Source organism: Anopheles bellator, chromosome 2 (assembly GCF_943735745.2).
Source record: "Anopheles bellator chromosome 2, idAnoBellAS_SP24_06.2, whole genome shotgun sequence".
In the NCBI taxonomy this organism is placed as follows: domain Eukaryota; kingdom Metazoa; phylum Arthropoda; class Insecta; order Diptera; family Culicidae; genus Anopheles; species Anopheles bellator.
In genome coordinates this window covers 23,322,244-23,339,332 of record NC_071286.1, presented here as the reverse complement: position 1 = coordinate 23,339,332, position 17,089 = coordinate 23,322,244, and positions in this window count along the sequence as shown.

Genomic DNA, 17,089 nt, shown 5'->3' with positions numbered 1-17,089 from the left:
TAGGTGTCAGCCTTCGTAAACGGCGTCAGCAGTGGCAACGTGAGCTCACGAAACACACTCTTGCCAAAAGCCGGCCCAAGAAATAACGCGGTTCTTTCGCGCCGAACCGAACCAGGCAGCAGATTGAAGAGTGACTTGAGGCTTTTTGACGGCCCCAGCCAGCACCGCACTCGCTTCACCCATGTTCTTGGCTAAGAGGATTTACTTGGCCGTCGGGAAGCTGCTGGATGCCGGTCGTAGGGTTTTGGGAAAAATCCTATCCGGAGCGAGAAAATTTCACTTTCGCCTTGCCGAGACGGGTACGGCGTTGACAACTACCGAGGGGTGGCCTGTGATTATTATGAGGGTGTTACTCCCGGGAGGGATTGGGACCGAAAACGGGCGGGCCATCGGTTAAAAAGGAACCCAACGGCCCAACGCTCCAGAACTTGCGACCGGAGCTCTCCAGAGTAACTCGGCGTGTACCTTGTGCCTTAGAGCACAGCGCACAGAAGCGAACGAACGTAGCAAACATTCATCAATCATCGGCAAACATTCGGCCCCGCAGAAGGATTACCCGGGAGAGCGTGGGACTACTTCGCTCTTCCACGGGTGCCCCGGGGTGGAATTGCCTCACCTCGCGTCTAGGTATCCCTTAGGCCGGGGTGCACATCGGGGAGTGATGATGGAGCACTGTTTCCAGAACCCCCGACTTGACACGTGTACGTGAACCGCGTATGTGCGTCCGGGTCTTTTCGGGCATCTCGGGTTTCAGGTCCACGGAGCACCCCGGCGACGGTCAAACATGAACCTTTATCTGACACTCAATCCCTCAAGCGATCGAAAAAGACCCCGCCCGGGAAACACCGATCCACCAGTGCCCGGGGTTACTCGGGATCGGGATCCCACATCCCACGTGACGTTGAACTACAGACTCCTCCCCACACTGGACCAGACCCAAGCGTTTGGGGTCCACTCGAACCCGGTCTGGGTATTTGTTTTCAGGTTGACACTGCCCGGTTCGGTTTCGTTATTAATGAAGGAAGGTGACAGTTGGCCCGGTTGGACCGGCCTAGTCCGGGCACGTTCCGGGAGTCCGGGCTGCCGGACAAACAACCTTCCTTCCCGGCCGGGTTTGGGAGCGTGAGTTTTGGACCCCAGCGCGTGCGTTCAAACGCGTGAGTCAACATGGCGTCGAAATCGATTTCTCAATCACGACGCGCTTTTTTTCGCTTCTGGGACCAGTGTGATGAATGAGCGGGCACACATTGTTTTCCGTGCGTCCGTGAGCCCCAGAGATCTCTCTTCCTGGCACTCCATCCGTCGGTGACAGGTTGACACACAAGTAAACACCGGTAGCCAGAAGTGTCAACTCCAGCGGTAGCGTCCATATTCTGCATAAGTTCGCATGATTTTGTTTGTCGCAAATAACATTGAACGAACGAAAAGAGGAGGCAGAAAACAATTCAATTGTCAATCCGCAAACCCGGAACGTGATGCGTCGAAAGGGACCGTGGCTAGGGCTCACGGCAGTGTCCGGGTTTGTTTTTTTTTTGGGGCCCAACCACTTGTCAACTGTTTTTAAAGCCGAGCGCGGCATGCGCCACGAATGCCAAATTGTGGCACATAAATTAAATCCAGAGAATGAAAACATGCGCATAATTTGGTTTTTGTCCGTCAAAAAAGGCTGACTGACGGGAAAGTAAACAACAAAAAAAAAACGGCCGTAGTATTTTGGGATGGTTCGCCTTCAGAGCGAAGACACAGAAGACAAGTCGGTGGCGCAGCTTCGGATGCACAAAACGTGCGGCCTCCAGCGAAAAGCGATAAATCGTTGATTCTTATGGTTTAATTAAATTCCCTTCAAGCGCCCGGGCTTTTTACTGGAGCAGTTTCCATCATCCGCAGATGTTTTTGTTGTTCGAGCTGGGTTGGCAGCTTCGGCGTCGGTGATAGAAATCGGCCCCCGCTAGAGGAGCAGCCGCCGATAAGACAGCCCCGACTCTTGATCCTGATCCTGAGCCAGCCCCCAAAAAAACACATTCACCTCGTGCCGCTGTCATGTTCCCGGCAAGATATGGAAACATATTAGCATACTCAGCTACAGCCAGCCAGCCAGTGGGATATTCAATATCCTGTTCCTGCACGCGTGGTTCTTCTGTACGGTTGTGCCCTCGTCGGTGGTTCCAGCACACGCCTACGGGCTCTCTCGCCCGGTTCTGCGTGCGTGGTTGCGGTGGAATGCCTTAGATGAATTTTTGAAGACATTCGAGAGTCCTGTTCGGCCCGCAGAAGAGGGGCTGCTGTTCTGGCGTGGTCGCACGCTACGCGACCACGCCACGTGGAATGCAACTCCGCGTGGGGTTCGCCTCGTTCAAAATTCCAAGCCCTTACGCTCTTATATGTCGGGGGCTCGAAGGTCCGTGTTTCGGCCAACCTGAGCCAGCAAACTATCGGATACGCGAGTGGGATGGATATGGCGAAGGGCGCTAGCGCTTCTTGGTAACGATTGGCTTACTCTTCAATTTCGTTCGTTGCTCGCTGCCGAAATCCGCCACACACGCAAGGGCGCCCGGATCGTCTATCTTGCAGATTTTTGACATCCGTACTAGGTAAAATTGAGAAACAATTGCATAACGCAGCCCTCGCGCTGGTCGGATCGTAGGACCGGACAGAGGACCGCACGCGGAAGGATGAAAGTCAATCTTCGTTACTCGAAGGCTCCACTCCACTCTGGGCACATGTGACGTATGTGGCGCGTACTCCAGCGTACATATGGCTCCGTTTATGGGTTCGCTTTTTTGTTTCGCTTTGCAAGGCAACCTACCTACCATGGTGGCTCACGCTGAGCCGAGGGAAGGTTTATTGGAAATTTAGCAACATCAACGACAAACGTGTGCTCAACCCCGGGGGCGCTCTAGGCGGGCGGGTGGGACGAATGCTTTCCGGTGATTGGAATCCATCCGAAGACGACGGCGACGACGACGACGGTCCTGGTCGGTTCTAGCGTAACTTGTGTACCACGGTGCCCGGGCTCAACGTCAACTGACGAAATCAAACGCAAACGCGCGGAGGATAAGCCGTCACTCGATCAAATCGCAACATGTTACAGCAGCTTACGAAGCAGAATCGAATGATTCCGTTTGGGGGCGGACGACGGTAGCACTGTGGGTACAACCGTTTCGATTCGATTGAGCTGCCGGATGGCTGCTTTGACACAGCCGGCGGCAAACGGTAATGCAAATTGCATCTACGATTTCACCAGTATGGGCGTTTAATTGGGATTTCCGTGGAACTAAACGTTAGCGCTACGGTCTTCAAACGGAACTAGACCGTAGAAAGTAGGCCAATAACCGTCGTTAGAAAACTTCTTATGTACTGTGGCCGATTTACCCGTAATTAACTTTTTCGGATGTAATTGAGCTTACTCGTGGGCATGTCATGACGATTGCCTACATTTAGGCGTAATGTCCGCCTTGCTCAGATTTTAGTAAATCTAAACAAGACTGTACGAACTAGGGAATTTTTATTGCAAAACTTCTGATGTACTTAGCAACACAAATTGCTGCTCCTTTAGTGTTCATGATGATGGCGCAATTTACGATACTCAAATTAAAACGGTATAATGCACTAGTAATTCTAATATCACAGTACCGTGCATAATACAGCCGCACACTTAATACGCCTCAACTCGACCTTTCTAAGCGACCAGGCGTTTCCACCGAAGAACTCCACAAAAGACCATTGGCTGCTCCATTATTGATGGGAACATGAAGCGTGTTACTCTTTGTTATATCTTAAGCCGTAAGGCACGAGTGGGTCTCCGAATGGTTCGAAATGGGCATTCCAAGGATAAGCAGATAGATAAAAGTTCACCCCTTCTCGGTCTGTATTTCCGAAGGCACACCGAAGGCCCGAGCTTCCGGTCGACCGTGTCGAAGAGTACTGGACTAATGGTGTTTTAAAAACTAATCTTTTCTGGGCCCGGTTACCGACCGATGGATCCCTTTGTGGCCGGCAATTATATCATTTTGTTTGATTGAAATGCCAACCAGAGCGGTCGCTCTGACGTGCTCTGCCTTTCTGCAGAACTCTCCCGTACTCCTTCGCGTAAAGATGCGGCGCATTTTCTTCTATCTTCCGGACACGGTTGGCTGCACTTTTATCCTTCTTAGCTGGTCGGCCCCACACACACACCTACACGCCCAAGAGTGTAACCGAAAGCACCCGGAGCCCCGACCGACAACGTTGCTACATTGCGATAAAAGGTTTCACGTTGCGCTCCGGTGCGGTGTATTTTCGCTTGTCATAATGGATTTAATTACGGCTGCTTGAAACCTTCATCAGAATGTGGGTTTTTGGGGCTCGGGATTTGGGTCCTTCTAAGAGTTTTTTCTTTTTGTTCACCCACCCATGGCCCATAGTGATTCTTCTTCTTTCGGAGGTCCTGTGGTTTGTGGCGGTTGTCGACTTTAAGTCAAAATCTCGTTAAAATCTGTGCCTTGACTTGCCTCCACAGGATTTCATCTTCCAACAACTTCCAGCAACTTTCTTGGCCCTGTGCCCCAGAACGTGTTTTGTGGGTGCGTGTAACGGGCGAGTTAGTGAATTTATTTTGTGATCCAAGTGAATCTGTGGGACCCAACCCGAGTGGCGAAAAGGACGAAGTAACCCAGGCTGCCCAAGTACAGGTCGGTCGGTGTTGTCCGTACGGTTTGCTAATGGCGTGAGGCGTCGAGAAGGTTTACGGGATGTTTCTGCTGCTGCCGTTTTTTTTTTCTGTGCCTCGCGCCACAAACCAACGGCAACGCGGAACACGACCAGGCACGCAACATCCGTGTTTTCGTCCCGACCCTCATACACACACCCACACTCACGTGAGTACACCAGTATCCCTCTTTGTAGGCATTTTTTACTCTCCGACGGTCGAAGGACCCGGACCCGTGATCCCGAGACCACGGCTCGGTTGAATGGAGAGATAAAAGATGCTTCTTGCTACACTGTTGCCACACACAGAGCGCTGACCCGGAGAGGTGGGAATGTCTTCCCTCGTGAAGTGAAAAGTGTTACAAACGAGAGACGAAAAAACTTGAGTTACTGGCCAGTTGCAAAGGTACGGGAATCGCGTTACAGCAAATGGATGGCGCGGCACTGAATGTGATAGCAAGCAACACATAAGTCAATAAATCCATAAGATAGTTAGAAAAACCAGAGTCTTTTCCGTTCTGGAGTTCGCAATCAGTCCAAAGAAAATATCTTTCTAAGTCACTTGAATTGCTACAAATTTGCTTAGAATTAGCCGTTAGCAAACACGACACTCATTTGGAAAGGAATCGTGTTTATTTTGAAACCTGTGCATCAAATTGTGTACTCATTGATCCATGTACTGTTTTCGCAGGGTAAGAGTTCACGTGACAGTTGGGCCACCTGGCGGCCAACCGAAGGGAAAACGTGTCGGAAAACCGGCCCCGGAGGTTGGATAACTGGTTGGCCGAAGGAAACTTTCGAAACTTACACCGAGAGGGCCGGGAATGAATGGGAAATAAAATTTAATCGTTTAACGAAAGAAACGAATCAACGAGTGAAAATTGGACGTCACGAAAAGAGGAAAACTTTCTTCCGCGTCCGAGTCCAACTCCTCGGCCCTTGGCGACGGCCGACGACTTCGTCCATTATTATCGCGCCATTTCTATTCGAAGTGATCGTGATTGCTTTTCTTGAACTGCTCGCCCCGCTGCGTGTGTCTTCTTAATAGCATTTCCCTTCATTCACCGGGCGCCATTCTGGACCATTCACTGGATTGCTCGATTGACGGCCCCGTGCGGGCTACCTTTAATTTTCATCTTGCGTGCCCACTCGGCCATATTCGGGGACCAGGCGATGATAAACGAAGTGGAAAAATGGCCAAATCTGGCCAAGAGCATCTTGGAGGCCCTCTCCGCTGTCGAGTTCCCTAGAAGCCGAATGGTTTGCTTTAACCTCGGTCGGAAAACAGTCGGCCACAGTGGTGTCGCTCCTCTGGCGATGAGGGGAGCCACTGATTGGGTGCGTGAAGGCGACACAACGCGCTAAATCCGCCAAAAGGACCAAAGACCGGATCCGACCCTTCTGGTGGTCCTAATTAATTATAAATAGACACTTTTTGCGGCTGCGGCCAAAGGGGACAAAACGAAGCGCGTGTGCGCGAATCGCCGGTGTTGGCTGCCGTTTTTTGGGACCCGCAAAATGTTGGCGTCATTTGCATCACCACCTTCGTAGCTTTGACGGTACAGGCGACGGAATAGAATAATGAGATAGTAAAAGGTTTTGGCAGTAAACGCGTCCTTTACGGGCGTTCTGTGCCGGTGTAGGTAATTGAAATGGAATGGAATGTCCAATGTTGAGCAAGTCAGCACAAGTCGATAGATGTTTTTCGATGAAGTTCCGTTCCGCTACCGGTAAACACTTGAAAATATTATAATTTCAAGAAGGTGCAAATTCCGTGATTCCGTTCGTTCCATGATTTTATGGGAGGAAAAACCTGCCGTTGCATTTCGTTTTGTAACGAATAATAGATAACGGACGGATGCTTCAGACTGGCTTCAGACGGATTATTGGTGTTTATCCTTACTTTGTAGTTTAATGTGAGCTGTTATCGGGGTCATCTTAAATTTTAAAATTTTACACAAATCTGCAAATCAAACAAAAGGCGTCGTAAGAGCTGAGCATTTCGAATGAAACGCCAGTAGAATTTCTTGCGTTCCGCTTATTCGCGGTATTTTAGCTAACAAGACCAGAACTGGAGCGCCGGATCGTAATTGTTGCGTCCGAATTCCACCAACAGCGAAGCATACCTGACAAGAGACAGTCCGTTGGCCAAATATTAATGCATTCCGCGTCGGGCGTACTGTCAACATTCCGTGCCAATTTGGAAGTGAAAATTGCAAGTACAAAGGCACAGTTTTTAGCGCATCGATCAATCCTCGGATCCTGTTGAGTTACGTTGGCATGTGAGACATTTAATAACAAATGCCAATCGCACATCTCATACATTTGGCACATTGTTTCTATGAATTGTTTCCTTTACGATGGCGCTTCCCGCCCGTTGGCCGAATGATCCGTTTATTGATCAAGTATTTTGTTTGTTGTTCGATATTCAACCAAAGTGCTAGGTGCTACAAAATGCCCTCGAAGTCCCCCGAAAGGTGCCCCGTGCATGGAAGTGGTGGGCAGTTGGGTGGTAATGGAATTTTCACTTCATGAGCCTCAGTGGAGGCTCAATGAGGCTAACGAAGCAGACTCGCCAACGGATTTCGCTCGCCGCACAAGAAAAATGGCTCCCCTTGTCCTGGACAATCGATGGGATCGACTTGAGAGTGAACCCAAACATAGTTTTCGTCGGCGAGGCGGCGAGGAAACGGAAGCGAAAATGCTTTATATTCATGACCGTCGAAGAGCCCATCTGGCCACATCCTGCGCGCCCACATCAGCTGGTGCCGGCGGTTGCGCCCGGCTCGTAATTCCTCCTGGGACCAGGCCCGAGAAGAGGTTTGTGTTCACCTGTGAAAAATGCAAAAGGCCCAACCGGCCCACATATGAAGCGGCGGCAAAAACGGAAACGAAAAAAAAAAACGGTTAGGTAACCTTATCCATCCGCTCATATCTTATGCATGTCTGATGCGTAGTCTCACCGAAGCGACGAGCAGTTGGCAAAACCAAAGACTCCGGGCTCCGGGAGCAGGATTTTGGTCTGGGACCAGCCCACCTTCCAGGGAGCTGTTAAGACCGATGATGAGGTCGATTACGATGCAAAACCGAAGGGACCGGATCTGGACTCGCGTAAGTGCTCACAAGTGGCGTAGAAATCCTGGCCGCCACCAGGACCCGAGAAAATCACACACCTTCGCCGGGTTTGGGGCCGAAATACAATTTTTAAAAAGGCCAGCCGCGCGCGCGCACCGACACTTCAAAGCGATCGGCTCACTTATTATGCATGGTAACGAGGAGTGGGGCGGTGCGGGGCAGAGAGGAATTAACGTGTCCGTAGCCTACGCCGGAAGGCGACACGAACCAGGGGGAACGAACGTGGATCAGATATGAGGGGCCGGGTATATAATAGGACACCAACCAACTAACGGCACGAGATTCCCCGGCGAATTGCCAAGGAATGGCCAGGATGTAAACGGAGCAGAAGCTGGTCCGGAAATGGTACGAAGATCGGCTCGCTGATAAGACCGGAAAACCAGGAAATGAAATAACGGAAGCCAGCGTGGTGGTAGCGGGCCCTGGTGGCAGTTCCTCTACGCCGACACGTCCCCATTGAGCGGTATGAGATAGTTAAAATGAACCTCATACATCAACATTCTTCTGGGTTGGGCTGCTTCGGGTTAGGCAGGAATGAAAAATTCATGAAAATATTGCCTCTGCCAATTGCCCGTCCGGTTCGCCGTCGCCGTGCCGTGCCCGTTGGTAAACAACTTCTGCCAGAAGTTGGCCGAGTGTGGGTGCTGCAAATGCAATTTTCACTCCGCTTTGTGCAATTTTCTTGTTCCACCGACGACGGGTGGAAAGTTTCCTACACCAGTGACATGGCTCCCCGCGTCCCCGACATTGCCTGCTCCATCGAGCGGAAAGATGTCTAAGGATGCGCCCGTCGGAGATTCTCGGGCTGCTGCTCGAGCACGTAAAGTTCTTCATCTTTGGCGCTGCTGCTGAAATGCAGAAGACCCGCCTGCGAGAGAAGGGCGGCACGGCTTTGGCCTCGTTATTATAAGTCCGGCTCATCGTGCCACCCCCGGAGCCCGGTCTATCTGGGCTTATCCTGTTGGGGGGTGCGGGAGGTGGAATGTTTGAGCAGACTCCGACCCCGACCGAACGCTCGGAGCCCGTTCTGCTCATAAATAAATTAAAATGATCTTTCAACGGAATTGAATGATCACTCAGCACAGTGCCACAGCGGCCATTCTATGTTTTCTCTCATGGACAGACATTGTACGGGGGACCGGGCGGGAAGAAACGGTCTCCGTAGGCGTCTTGGGCGCACCTCAAAACACATGTCTCCGAACGGCCCTTCCGAAGCCTGAATCAATTTCTGTCTGAAAGAAATTGGATCAAATGCCGCTTGTTTGGATTGTCCGGGTCCTGGCACGCAACGATTCCATCAACGACCCTTACACAAACCACGTTCCTAGGCTCAGTCGGCCCAGTTACGGAGAGTTTTAATAAAATAAATGTTTGACGATGTATGTGACTGTCGCTTACCAATTCGTAGTATCGATTTTAGTTGGAAACCGTGCCCACAAAACAGGCTGACCCTTTGTTATGCCAGCAAAGGTTTGTATTTCATCTGGCCCTGCGATAACGCTCGATGATGAATGTGTGGCCCTCGGGTTGGTCCCTTTGGCACAAAAACCATTCTCCTTCCGGTAATTTCCAACTCTCGAAAACGGACATTCTGTTAAGGTTCGGCCGGTCCGGCATAAGTTTACCGGGATTCGTCAGACGCTTGGCGCAATCTATTTAATTGCGGGATTTTGCTCCGTAAAGTAACCGAAGATAGGCCACTTGTCAAAAGTAACACCACCGACGCCTGCTAGACACGTTTATCGAGCCGCATGTCTCTCAAAAATTCCCCGAACCAATCGGATCGGAACGCAGGAAGACTGGTGTTCGGTGCTCGCCGAAGTCGTATATTTCTTTAAAAACTTTATCACCGCAGCCGAGAGTCCGATGCGGGCAGTTCCGAACTCGGGATTTCCCCCGTAGCAAGCGGAAGGAGGAACACGCCAAAGGAAATGGTCCTTGTACTATTGGGGAGGGGTACTTCCAGGAATTTCATTTCATAAAGTACACATAAATCAGTCGGGCCGAATTTTACGTGATTTAACGTGGGGACGAGGGCGCACTGGAACTTTCGTGTTGGGTCACCCTGGCCGACCACCCGCCGAGGGCTGACCGGTGTGGACCGGAAGAAGGGGGGAGCCGTACAAAGCGGGAGCGCTTCGCGTCTCATTAATCACGATGGTGTAAATCCGTGGCAGTCACTACCGATCCGCCCCGATTGACGGATGGCGTTCGTTTTTCGCCCTGGGAGTTGGGAGGAATCAGCGACCGACCGACCGACGCGGGAAGTCTGGATTCAATTGTAGCTTCGCCAACGTCTTCGGTGGCGTTGTCATTGACCATTTACGAGGAGAATAATTACTCAAAATCACGGCCACGGTTAAACTGTAAATCGAGCGTGACAATGGGGGCTTTAGCTGGACCAAAACACGGGACGTGTACTGTATCGATTGTGGAACGTGATTACCTGCAAACAATGGGGAACGAAGAAGTTTTTGTCTGGCCGTTCGGAGCAGAATTTTGGATGAGTCGCCCGGTTGTGCTTATGCTTTCATACGGCCGTTCATACTAGGCCTTGCGGTGGATTAAGCAAGTTATCGATTCCGGTTCGTCCGTAGATCAATTCACTATTGAAATGTTTCGAATAATACTTTGACTGAAAGTTTGTCTACAACATACTCGTTTTCGATCAAAACTGATGTTACCTGTTCCGATCTTAGTTTCCTCGCCTTAAATCCGTTTGTTAATCGACTCTTTTGGCATGGGATGGACAGGGTAGATTGGAACCTATTCATGTTAACATTGCCCTAGTTTTGTCTTTTTCTATCCATGCATCACTTCTCGGTGGTGGTCGACGCTATCTGGATTTATTTTCGTCCTACGATCTAGGTCCCTTGCTGTGGGCATGTGTTTTACTACATGGGTATTTTACGACGTTGTCTGGACCTACGCGGTTCAAAATTTGTTTGGGATTCGTAGAAACCCTCGGTCGATCATTTTATCACTTGTTATGCTAGGTCGGAATTCGTCGCGTTCTTGGAATGTCAAAGTTCACTGGAAATCGGAAGGGAAGTTTCGAGTCAGCAACGGGACCGATCTAAAAGATATTCGCCTAAATGTAGGCAATCTACGGGCGATTAATTTACGTCTTGTTGGTAGATTCATAAAGCACGTCTCCTTGCTGGATTTATGTGCTCCCGTTACATTCATCCGAGTTTTGCTGCTGCGCTTTCGACGACAATGTTTCACCGTCACCAAATCGGAGATCGAATCCGGTGCGCCGGTGGTAATGTTAATAAAAATTTACGTCGTCGGCAGGCACAATTTTACCCATCTTCCGAGCCCTTTACCGCACTGAGTGCGACCAAGCTACCGAGAGTAATCTACTTCAAAGCGGTGTCGCAATATTGCAATTTAAATGAAATTTGAATTATTGATCTACTACGCCAGCAACTGGCGACGTCGGCGTTCGCGAAAACTCGAGTACGGGTTCGAGAGTTCTGTGCGCCCGGGCCCCCGGAACGGTGCGAAATCGTGGCAAACCCACGCCCGGAAGCAGCCCTTTCGACTTTAAGACGGGCCTGACTGCCTGACGGATTACTCCGCCGGAGAGTAAATTGATTCAGACTGAAGCCCCGCTCGAAGAGCCAGCCAACAAATGCGTGCCCTTCGCCGGCGAGCACAACTCGCGATTGGGTTCGTTTGCAAAAGGACACACCCGCCAACGAGGACACACTGCACACAGACACACACATACACACCCAGGACGTGAGGATGCTCTAGTGTGTGGAGCTACGAGGGCTCGAGAGATGGAAATTACAACGTTGCTAAGAAACTCGGAATGTCAGAGGCGGTGACGACCGGAACGAGGTGGCCCCAGAAAGGGACCCTACATGGAATGTGCAATTTCGTCCTACCCACCACTGAGTCCTGCCTACCGAGAAGTTTTTCTTTGAATTTTCTTCATTCTTTCTTTGCTGAATCGTTTCGTTTGTGGATGAAAAATGTGGCTTAGAAAAATGTCAGTCTCCGGCGGCGCCGTAAGAATTTCACTCTATGCTCGTGCCCTCGTCACGCAGCGGACAGGAGCTGCGGCCGACTCCGACATTCTCCAGCCCAGCCCCCCTCTCAGGCCTCGTTCATCATCGTGTCCCGGTGGTGGTGAGAAAATTAGCAAGTGTCATAAAAATTTAATGCCCCACAACAAATGACTGTCGACTGTAGACTAATAAGCCGCCGTTAGGCCTCCCGGTCTCAGAACAGTCAGATGACGTGCAAGCCCGTGTATATGTGTGACGCGGATTCCAGACGACGACAACTGGGGGTTGGCTCATCGGAACGGAATTCGATTCCGCCGGTGGTTTGCATTAAAATTGCTCTCCAATTTCCACATTCTTCGCGGGAATGATGCTTCAATTAAGCTTCGCTGTTGACGTCCTTGGCCACGCGCGATGTACGGCATCCCAAGATTGATTCCCTGGAGGGTTCGGTTTTTTGAAGTGCGAAACCAACCGCGAGCGAGCGGAGCTCCCGCTCCAGCTCTTTCCCGCGTCGAAGGAGCTTCAAGTAGCAGCTGTCGATGGTGCGATGGTGGCATTCGGTGACGAGGGGACGGCATCCGGGTCTGCCTGTGCATGTGTGTCTGTGATGCCTTTCTCACATGTCAGCACTTTTCCCGCTCGCTCCCGTGTTCACCTCACGCCAAGCCCGAGCGGAAGCAGACCGTTCAATGTACACTTAAAGCGTGACGTACGGTGCACTTTGGAGGTCCACTCCGCACAGAGCTCGGATCCCTAGCCCAGTCGCCAGCCAGCACAATGTACTGTTTGAGTAACGAGCGTCACTTTGTGCCAGACGAGCGGCGATATATTTGCAGAGTACGTGCGCCATGGGCGCCGCATTATGGCACACTCGCTCTCTCGCTTTCTTTCTCTCTCTCTCTTTGCCTGGCTGTTTCCTGTGGGTCCTGTGCATTAGCGCATTTGTAGGCTGCGAAGGGGCACAAACGTGTCACGGAACCATTACGGTACGCTGCACCGGAGAGTGCAGCAACGGCTGGAAAAAGTATCTATATAAACCATCCTGGCGCGGGAAAAGCAGGCAACACGTTGCCTCCGCCGCCGTTGCCATCCATCCGGTAACAAACCGGATTGGATCTTGTGGAGGCGCTTCCTTTCAGCATAAAAAGCACGCCGCCGTAGGCACCGTAACGCAAGCGAACGTAACGGTGCTCAGCGAGCCGTGGAGGCATGCAACCTGTAGAGCGGCGCGGCTGCTTCGGGATGCCCTGTGTGTCCTGCAACCCGATACTCGCCCCCAAGTTTTCGAACCGGGCGAGCCGAGAGACCTGCTGTCACGTGTCCGAAGTTATGGGCCCCTCCACTGGAACCAGGGTTTGTATGTTAATTGCACTGGCCACGGCCACGCGGCCAGGACGCACAACTTTAGCATCGATATCACCGTTGGAACACCAGTTACCTTGGGTCGTGATAATAAATAATACATGTGTGGGGCGATAAATTATCAGAGCCTGGTCAGATGTGAGCGCACGGTTCTTATACCCTTCGGTAGGACGATCAGGACGATCGGTGCCGTTGCGGTGGCCGTGGTCGACACTCCCTCCCTGTCGATGATCATCGGTTCAATTCGAAACCTTTTGACTTGTGCCAAATAAAATAAAAAACACCCATAATCCATTAACGGAGCTTGTTAGGTGCACCCGCGAACAACCCATCCCCAAATTGTTCTCATTCTTCTTTAAAAATATTCCTCCAAACTCCAAGGGCGCTGTAGCCACTAGTCGGTGTTGTGTTCTGTGTGGCCTTGGACCATTTCTCTTTGCCAGCTCGCGGCCCACGCTGACAAGCAACTCCTTGTCCTCGGTGTATTAATCAGCCCCAAATCACCCGCTGGCTCCGAAAGTTGCAAGACATAACTCTCGCCCAAGATGACTTCTGACCTGCACCGTAGCACCAGCCCCGGAACACCCGGCGGTGGTGCGGTCGCCAACGGTGGCAAAGAAATCCGGCGAACTTTGCCGACAGTTGTAATGGAAATGTTTCGAGCGGTTCAGATTGCGGCAGCTCGGAAGTTCTTGGCCTTCGTTCCCTTCTGGGCCGCGCTGGGCCACGCTTCCCCAGGGTTGACATATTTAATTCGGAATCATAATTTAATGTCCAAAGTTGGGAAACGGCAAAAAAATGTGATTCGTTTCACCTTTCGGGCGGCGGAGGTGAGTGTCGCCGCGACATTCCGTGGTTTGCGCTCCGTCAACAGTGGCCTGCTGGCTGGCTGGCTGGCTGGCTGGTAAAGTTTGTTCATCGCGGATTCATGGGGTTTTCGGTACTTCTTTTTATTGCTCGTAATTGTGGTCGGACGGTTTAGCAGGCGAACTGGCAGAGCCTTAGCGCGCCTCGCGTGCCTAATGCTGAGGGGGATTAATTACTGTTTGCTTTCAAATGTTCAGTTGGACGTGATGGATGTTTCTCTTCGGGCAATGGCGCTGGTCGTTATTTTAAGGAAATATTTAAACAAGGGAACCATCCAACGGGAAGGGTAATTGTGTGTTGCAGTCGAACATCCTTTTTTTTCTTTTCATTTCTACACCAAGGTTGCAAACGGTGAATATTTAAACTATCGGAACAATCGGAATAGATTTTACACGGACCGTCCGTATCGATCGTTTATAACAATGAGATCTTTCCTGTATCCTAAGAAATTCCGTTAAAACTCATTTTCAATACGTTCAAATTGGTCGTAAGAAAACGGCTCACGGTTTTTAATCAATAGCACTGTCCATACCAATCACGAACATTATTTTAAAAAATGACTGTTTAATGTTACTTTCATATGAAATAATCGAATATATTTTCATATAATAAAGGATTACATTATATATATCAAGTGTTTCGATTTCAAACTGCCGATTACTTGGCTTTTAAAATGCCAAACTCTATTCCGGAAATTGTAAATATTTAGTAAAAATTCTGACCTTCACGAATTGGGTCGCTGAACGCGTATTATAAACATATTTCCAAAGAGGTGAGTCTTCAACTCAAACAGTACGAAATTTGAAAAGCTCATTTCATTTAAGCTCATTTCCCTCATTTCCAAGAAGGAGTCGTTACCGTCAAAAGCGTAGGCTACTGAGAAATGTTGCTCAATTGATTCTTCGGCAAAATTGAGGCTGGAAACTTGGACGACATTTAGTTTCAACAGCATAGCGCTACCTGCCATACAGCGATAGCCACAATCGATATTTTGCTCCCGAACTTCAGAATCTTTGTCGCCATCTATTGTGTCCTGGTCGTACCTAGATTCATTGTAGACTCATGACTGAGTTATGAAATCAAGTATGTTATTGAATAACTGAACACTTAAGTAATGGTCACTCTGAATGGCCACCGCTGGGTCATGGTTCATATATGGCAAGTGTATTAAAAAGAAGTTTACTGGATACCATTTTCCTCTATATTCACTGGGTTGTAAAAGGAAAACTGATCTGATGGCCCGCATCGAAATGGCCGACAAAAGCCCCCGAACTTTCCGTACTGCTCGGAAAAGTAATGATGGTTTTTTTTAAGGTTAATCATTTTTATACATTCTTTGGCACAAATCCCACCGTAATATTAAAATCATAATTAATGTCGCTTTATCTCTTCTCCCGTTACAGATCGAATCAGCTTTACTTCGGCCATACTTACGGGAACTGCTTCGGATCGCTTACAGCTTACGGCCCGGTCGACCCTCGGCAGCCCGCTCGCAATCGACCCGTGTGCCGGTGCATTAATGTGCAAGCTTAACGCAAAGTGTCACGTTGCGCGGAAAATAAGCAGCTGTAACCGTAATACAATTAATTTAAATTAAACACATCACACGGCTTCGGCCGAACCCGAAGTGACACCAGAAACCGCCACTACTACTACCGTTGGTGGGGCGTAAAGACAACACGGCGAGAGCGACAGCGAGGTGTTTAATCAGATTATACAGTTCGTATTTTTTTTTTTTTTTTTGGTTTCGGCCGCTGGGTGGACATCAAAACGGATCACAACGCACATCGGCAGCCGAAGTGTGAACGTGCGCAATTATAATGCATTATTTAACGAGTGGCCGCCCCGTTCGAAGCGGTGTTGAGTTTTCGCGCCCCCGAAAGTCCTGTCGCTATCTGGGGCCGAATCGGTGGTTTCGCCGAGTCCCGGGGCACGGTTCAAATTGCCTCCCCTCTAATTAGCAGTTGATTAAAGGCGGTGGCCTGCCTGGTCGCGTCAGTGTGACGAAGGACACGACCCACGACACGTTAATGTCCGTCCTGCGCCCATCCCATTTTGCGACTTGTTTTTGCCTTCCCAACCAACGTGGCGTATGAAGTTGCAGTGCCCGAAAAAACAATTAAAACTGACACATACGCGCGTGCACCTCAAAGGACCTCGCTGGATCGCCGGATGCGGCCACCCGCAATTCGCAACCCCCTTTTCAATCATCGTCCCTTTCTTTCACTTTTTTTCCCCAGCAGCGCCAGTTCGAGCGGAGAAGGCAGGCAGTATGTGGCGAGGGCAAGGTCGCCCCGGGGCAGTGAGTGCGTTGGCGGAAAATTCAAACAATTAGCGCACCTGTTGCGATGTGGTGTGAAAAGTGCATTTCCGTGCGAAGCTCAGCTCGCGCCGTGGCCGTTGGGTTGCCGTGATTTGTTGTGATTGGTGTTGGTTGTTCCGTTGGTTCCGTTTTCCGCCTCAGTTCTCACTTCCGGCGCCCACGTGTGTGCGTTGGGAGTGGTGCGTGATTCGTGGCAATCAGTGGTCTTGGTATTTGGGGGGCCGGGCTAACTGACTGGCGATGACGATAATGATGGTGAGCCTGGGTGGGAACGTCGCCTCCGGGAATTGATTCTTCCGAGAAAGGAATCGGAACGCAGAAAAGCGCGTCATCCATCGGACGGTGCCGTAAGCCTAAAGTCCGGAGCATGGCACGCCGGGTGCTGGTGAGATGAGACCGAGTGCCGTGTGGAAAAGGTGGTCGTGAAGAGTGCTTCAGTGTGGTCCAGCAGTTCCAGACGTCAGCGAATTTACAGTTCCTGCGACAGCTGCCCAAGCTGCTCGTCGCTAGAATCGCGCTCCATTTAGAGCCTGTCCATGAGCGCCGGAGGCATCGTGTAGCGCCCGGGACCGAGCACGTGACTCGGACGAACAAATCGTGTCCCGATACGCGCGCGCAACGAGTGAAATGAAATTACTGCTCCGCTAGTGTGCTCCTGTAGTAGTAGTGTAGTGGTAGTAGTTCCTGTACCGACCGA